This window comes from Colobus angolensis, unplaced genomic scaffold (assembly GCF_000951035.1).
Source record: "Colobus angolensis palliatus isolate OR3802 unplaced genomic scaffold, Cang.pa_1.0 Scaffold20, whole genome shotgun sequence".
NCBI classification, from domain to species: Eukaryota; Metazoa; Chordata; class Mammalia; order Primates; family Cercopithecidae; genus Colobus; species Colobus angolensis.
In genome coordinates this window covers 361,801-367,856 of record NW_012115155.1, presented here as the reverse complement: position 1 = coordinate 367,856, position 6,056 = coordinate 361,801, and positions in this window count along the sequence as shown.

Here is a 6,056-nt window from a genome sequence, read left to right as displayed (position 1 = left end):
AGAAAGAAAGAAAAAGAAAGAAAGAAAGAAAGAAAGAAAGAAAGAAAGAAAGAAAGAAAGAAAGAAAGAAAGAAAGAAAGAAAGAAAGAAAAAAGTTTCTTTCGGGGGAAGCAGTGAAACAGGAAATGAAGATTCGCTCTGTAGTTTAGCTGAAAGGAAGCGCTGTCTGATCCTGACATGTATCGCATTTAAAATAAAATTCTTTTATCTTCATGCGTGCCAAGCCCCCAAACATTGTTCGGACTCCTACGGGGGAAAAGACGTCATAAAATGAGAATTTGTTTCATTGTGGGTCGCTCTGCCAACACCGGGCTTTAAAGGAACGCCAAACAAAGCGGGCGCCAGGAGGGGGCTTCCCAGGTGAGCCCGAGACGGGATCGAAACTCCTCTCCGGTCCACGAAAACGCCCAAGAATAAGTTGTTGAATAAAACTCACCCGTCCTCCTTGTAAACCCCCCAGTTTCCTTTCCAAAATCCCATCCCTCTCCCAAATAAATCACGAGCGGCTCTCTTCCCATGCCAAGCGCCCTTGGCTTCACAATAAGCCCGGAAGATTTTAAGCAAGGATGTTGGGGTTTGGGAACCGGGAGCGCGGGGCGTGGGACTCACTGCTGCCCTGGGTTCAGTGTTCTTGGTTCTTTTCCCGCCAGGCGTGATAAAGCAAAATATTTTAACTGCAACCTACAAGCTTGCTTTTTATCTTTTTTCCCCCTAACTTTTTTTTTCCCCTTCCAAGAAACAGATCAAGAAAAACTAATTACAAGGCACGGCACCAAAGTTAAATGAAAATGTAATCCGGCAATACAGAGAGAAAATTAATTTTTTAAAAGATAGATTTTAGTTAGAAACAAAAATACATTGTTCTCCTTGGTAACGTTTGTTAAACCTATGCTCGATTTCGGGCTGAAAAATCAGTACTAACCCAGAACTCTGAGGTCACTCTCTGGATGCGTTTTCTTTAGAAATTCTAATTCGAAAATGTTCAAGCCTTCATTTGGGTCTTTGTTTTGTTTTCTATATAAAAAGGTTTGGGGCGTTTTGGTTTTGTTTGTTTTGTTTTCTTTTTATTCAAAAATACTCCTCTGTTTAGATATAATAGAGTGGTCTTGGAGATTAAGAGAATTTATGAAAATATTTTTGATGGTGCCTTCAGTTGATATGTTACTGAAACATAAATTGTTTTTTAAAACTTTCTTCCTTTTAGGTGGATGTCCCATCTCTAAAAATGCTCTTAGCTATTGGAAACGTGGGCACCAGTGCGCACAGCTGATGAGCGGCTCTAAGCCAGGGCTTTTGCTTCCAGCAACTCCCCTCACACCAAATGAAGAGGGTTTTGTTATTTTGGTTGTTGTCAATGAAAGGTTTCTGTTTTGTTTTTTGTTTTGTTTTTGTTTGTTTTTAAACACTCTTGTTGGGTCTTCTACATCCTATATTATCTTCCTAGGAGAAGGGTTAATTTTCAATTCAAAAATGCATGTGCTGCTGCACAAAAGTCATAGTGTTTCATCCTAAAGATTTTCTTATGTCCAAATATTAAAATACTATAATGATTCTTTAATGGAATAAAATGTTTGTCCAATTAACCACTTATTTGCTATTTGTTAGAATCACTAGGAACATAGTCCAGTTCCTTAATGTAGTGTTTGTCCTAAGCCATTAAATACCCCATCTTAATTTTATTACATTAAGATATTCAAAATTATCTTCTTCAAATCTTTATGTCTTTTTTTTATTAGCTTGACTCACATCAACTGAGTCTCAGCAAGAAATAAGTTGACAGAAGTTAGACAACTTGAAGGGGAGTTATTTGCTTTTAAAAAGATTAAATATTCCTGTCTAATTTATTTTTAAATCTCTCTCTCTCTCTCACTCACTCTCTCTCTCTCTCTCTCTCTCTCTCTCTCTTTCTCTCTGTTTTACTGTACTTGGACAGGGTAGGGCTGGAAAAGAAAGCCACGTCCTCCTTTACTGTATCAGCAGTGAATTTGCACCACCTTCTGGTAGGTTAGAGAATGACGAAAACACCCGCTGCTTCCATAAAAGAATCCTTTTATTCACTGTAGTCTGTTGTCCTATTTGTAGCTGAACTGGAGCACCACTTAGCTTCTCAGAACACACAGCAGATCTCTCCTATACCCTGGTTTTATATAGATTCTTTGAACTGGGAAGTCTTTTCTTTTTCATATCCTTGAGAAGGTTCACAAAATCCCCAAGCAGTCCCTGCCTGTTAACTTACTGAAATGCCTGGCAGGAAAGTAAAGGACGGCTGTAGAATAGTCACTTCCTATTCTATTTTGGCTGTCCTCTGTAGAGTGTTTGAAAACAAATTGGAGGCTATAACTGTAGCTGCAGAGAAACAAACGCTTCTCTTTCTTGGTTTCATAAGACCCTCATTACCCACAATTAATCATAATGACATGCTGTATTCAGGCTCCTTGCTGGGGTCTGCGAGGAGCACACAGATGCGGCTTTCTGTAGATTTCAATCCCTTCTGCAGTATGGATTTCAGGGTACAAAGCTTGTTAGCACACATTACCAGCCCCTGGATCTGCTGTTTCTCTCAAAAGTGCTGGTCAGCACTAGAGTGTGGAGGATTTCCCAGACTTCAAATGCGGAACACTTTTTCATGGCCTTCCTGCCTGGTGATAAAGACCACAGGGTGCAAATGTTGATACTTCTTTCTCAAAGCCAAGCTAGATATTTAAAAATGGTATACCCAGTAAAATGCAGCATGCATACGTGTGTGTTACATCTATCTTACGTGAAGGTCTCTTATTCAAGAAGACAATAAACTTGATGGTGCGCACTACAGAATATGTGGAAAAGTGAAGACTATGTTCTAGTAACATAGAGCCCCAAATGCTTTTCCTGCAAAACTGAGCTCAGAGACAGAATGATGCTCAATTGGGTTAAATTAGTGAAATCATTTGCTGAATTATTAATCTTATGTTAACCAACTGAGCCCCTGATAGGTGCCAGGTCTGTGAAGCTGAAACAACCATGCTGGCTATCGTGGGCTAGTTGCAGTTGTCTATACCTGAATCAGCAGGGGCTTTCCAGCTAATTGTGTTAAAGGCATCTACCTACACAAGGCTGTTTATTACTTGCATGATGTTAAAACAACCCAAACAAGAAAGACCAATAATTATTTTGTCATCACCTTACTCAAAGGTCTTTATTACAAACTTAAGAAGATTGTGAAGAAAGTACATGGAGAAACCTACAAACTTTCTCCATGAATATTCCAACACAAGACTGAGATAAAGGTGAAAAAGGCCATGTTCTTAAATGCAGATACTTAATGTTGTGAAGACATCAATCCTCAAATTTATATACAGACGGCCGTCCATACCCATGGATTTCATATTTGTGGATTCAACCAACCTCAGATGAAAAACATTCAGAAAAAAAGTTGAGTCTGTATTGAACATGTACAGACTTTTTATCTTGTCATCATTTCCTAAACAATACATTATAACAACTATTTACATGGCATTTACACTATATTTGATATTATAATTAATTTAGAGATGATTTAAAATATACAGGAAGAAATATGTAGGTTATATGCAAATACTACACTATTTTATATCAGGTACTTGAGTATTTGAGGATTTTGGTATTTGAGGGAGGTCCTGGGACCAATCCCCCAGAGATACTGAGGGATGACTTTGTATAAAAATGAAACCAATAGCATGAGTGATTTAGAAGGGTGGGATAGAAGAGAATTTGGCAAAGTAATTCTAAAGTTCACTTAAGAGAATAATGCAATGAAAATAGCAAAGACCTATTTGGAAAAAGAATAAAACTTGACCTAATGATATGTTCTATAAAACTACAACTTTAATAGGATGGTACTGGTATGAAAATCAGACCAAGCAATTAAACAAATAAAGAGTACAGAAAGGATGTATTTTATTAAAGGACGTATTTTATGTATTTAAAAAATTCAATGTAAGATAAAGTTGACATCTCAAACCAACAGCCTGAATTGCAGACTGTTTACTAAACATTGCCGGAAAAATGTACTATCCATTTGTTAAAAGGAATACATACTTTAACCAAAAATAAATTTCATATTGCTGAGGAGTTACCTTCAAAGATTACATTATAAAAAGGAAATCAGCAATAGTCACAATCGTCATCTGACAGCAGAAACAAAGTGCACCAGCTAATAAATATAAGAATGGATTGGGGACATGCTAACCAAGAACGTAGTGAGGCACTCTTTTAATCCAGTACCCATACATATGCCATTTTAGAGACCATAACACTATTCGATTGACAAAAATTTTAAAAATCTAGCAATACCAAGTGTTGGAGAGGATGTGGTCCCCTGGGATCTTTTAAACAGGGTTTGTGGAAAGGAAAGATGTATAATCCCTTCGAAAACAGTTCGGCACATACCATATAACCCAGCAATTCTATTCCTGGGTACAGACCCAACAGAAATCTTTTCACCTGCACACCAGAAAAAAATACGTAAATGCATTCAGAACAGTAATAGGCATGATAATGACTGGAATGTCTATAAATGGGGCTGTGTATGAAAAACTGTGGTATATGGACGGAACTGAATATATGCAGCAGTCGAAATATGGTAGGACACAGTTAAATAGCAATTAGCCTGAGCAGAATAATATTAAGTGGAGCAAAAGCTAGTGCCAGAAGATTACCTGCAGCGTAATGCTCTTTTTATACAAATGAAAACAACTTGAATAAAATATGTACTTCCTAGGAAAGCACATCAATAAGATGAAACTATATATTTAAAAGAAAAAGATAAACAGACTTCTGAATATGTTTCTCAAGTAGAAGGAGGCAGGACGATGGGAGGTGTACAGATCACACAGAAGAATATAAATTATTTCAAGATCCTAGTTATTATATTAAATGATGGGTTCATGGATGTTTCCCACATTTTTAAAATCGTGAGATTGAATACACATGTGCCATGTGTGCACCAATGGTGAGAGTGTGTCACAAATAAGCAATTCTTTGCACCCAAGATTCAGTACAAATTAAATAAAATAAAACATGAAAAATATAAAGGCGGTCAATTTTCCTAGGAGGAAGCTTCTTATGGACAAACCAACAATTGCAAAAAGCATAAAGATATTATTGCCACCTAAAATATGACTACCTAAAACTCTTAAAAGTTTTCATATCAAAAAACATAATTTAAAGTATTAAAAGCTGAACAAATTAATAGAAATATTTTTAATCTGGGTGTAGTGGCACTTACGGAGGCTGAGGCAGGAGGATCACTTTAGGCCAGCATAGGCAACATATGGGACCCTGTCCCTACAAAAAGTAACAACAACAACAAAAAAAATTAGCTGGATGTGATAGTGTGTTCTTGCAGTCCCAGCCACTTGAGAGGCTGAGGTGGGAGTACTGCTTAAGCCCAGGAGTTCAAGTCTGCAGTGAGCTATGATCACGCCACTGCACTCTAGCCTGGGTGACAGAGTGAGATCCTGTCTCTAAAATATGCATTATATATATATATGCATTATATATATATATATAATATACACACACACGTACATATTTACTATGTGTGCAAAAGAGTTAATTACTTTACTATATAAAAATTCCTTCAAAGTAACAAAGACATCCTAAGTGAGAAATGGACAATAAATATAAACTGGCAAGGCACGAAAGAATATATATAAATGGCCAATAAATACACGAAAAATATGTTCCAATTCATTATTTTACTTTATTTTATTTTAAAAGGGAAAAATTACTTTAAAAATAGAGATGAGGTCTCACTATGTTGCCCAGGCTTGTCTCGAACTCCTGAGCTCAAATGATCCTCCCACCTCAGTCTCCCGAAGTGCTGGGATTACAGACAGGAGCCATCGCACCCTGCCCTAGTCATTATTAATCTAAGAAAGGAAAATTAAAATAACAATAAAACATAGCAAAGATAGAAATGGTTGGTAACTCATGGTGTTGGCAAGGGAATGAGGTAATGGGTTTCTTCCTACAAGCCAGTGTCAATTATTGCACTATTTTTGGATTTCTTTTTTTTTTTTTTTTTTTTTTGAGAC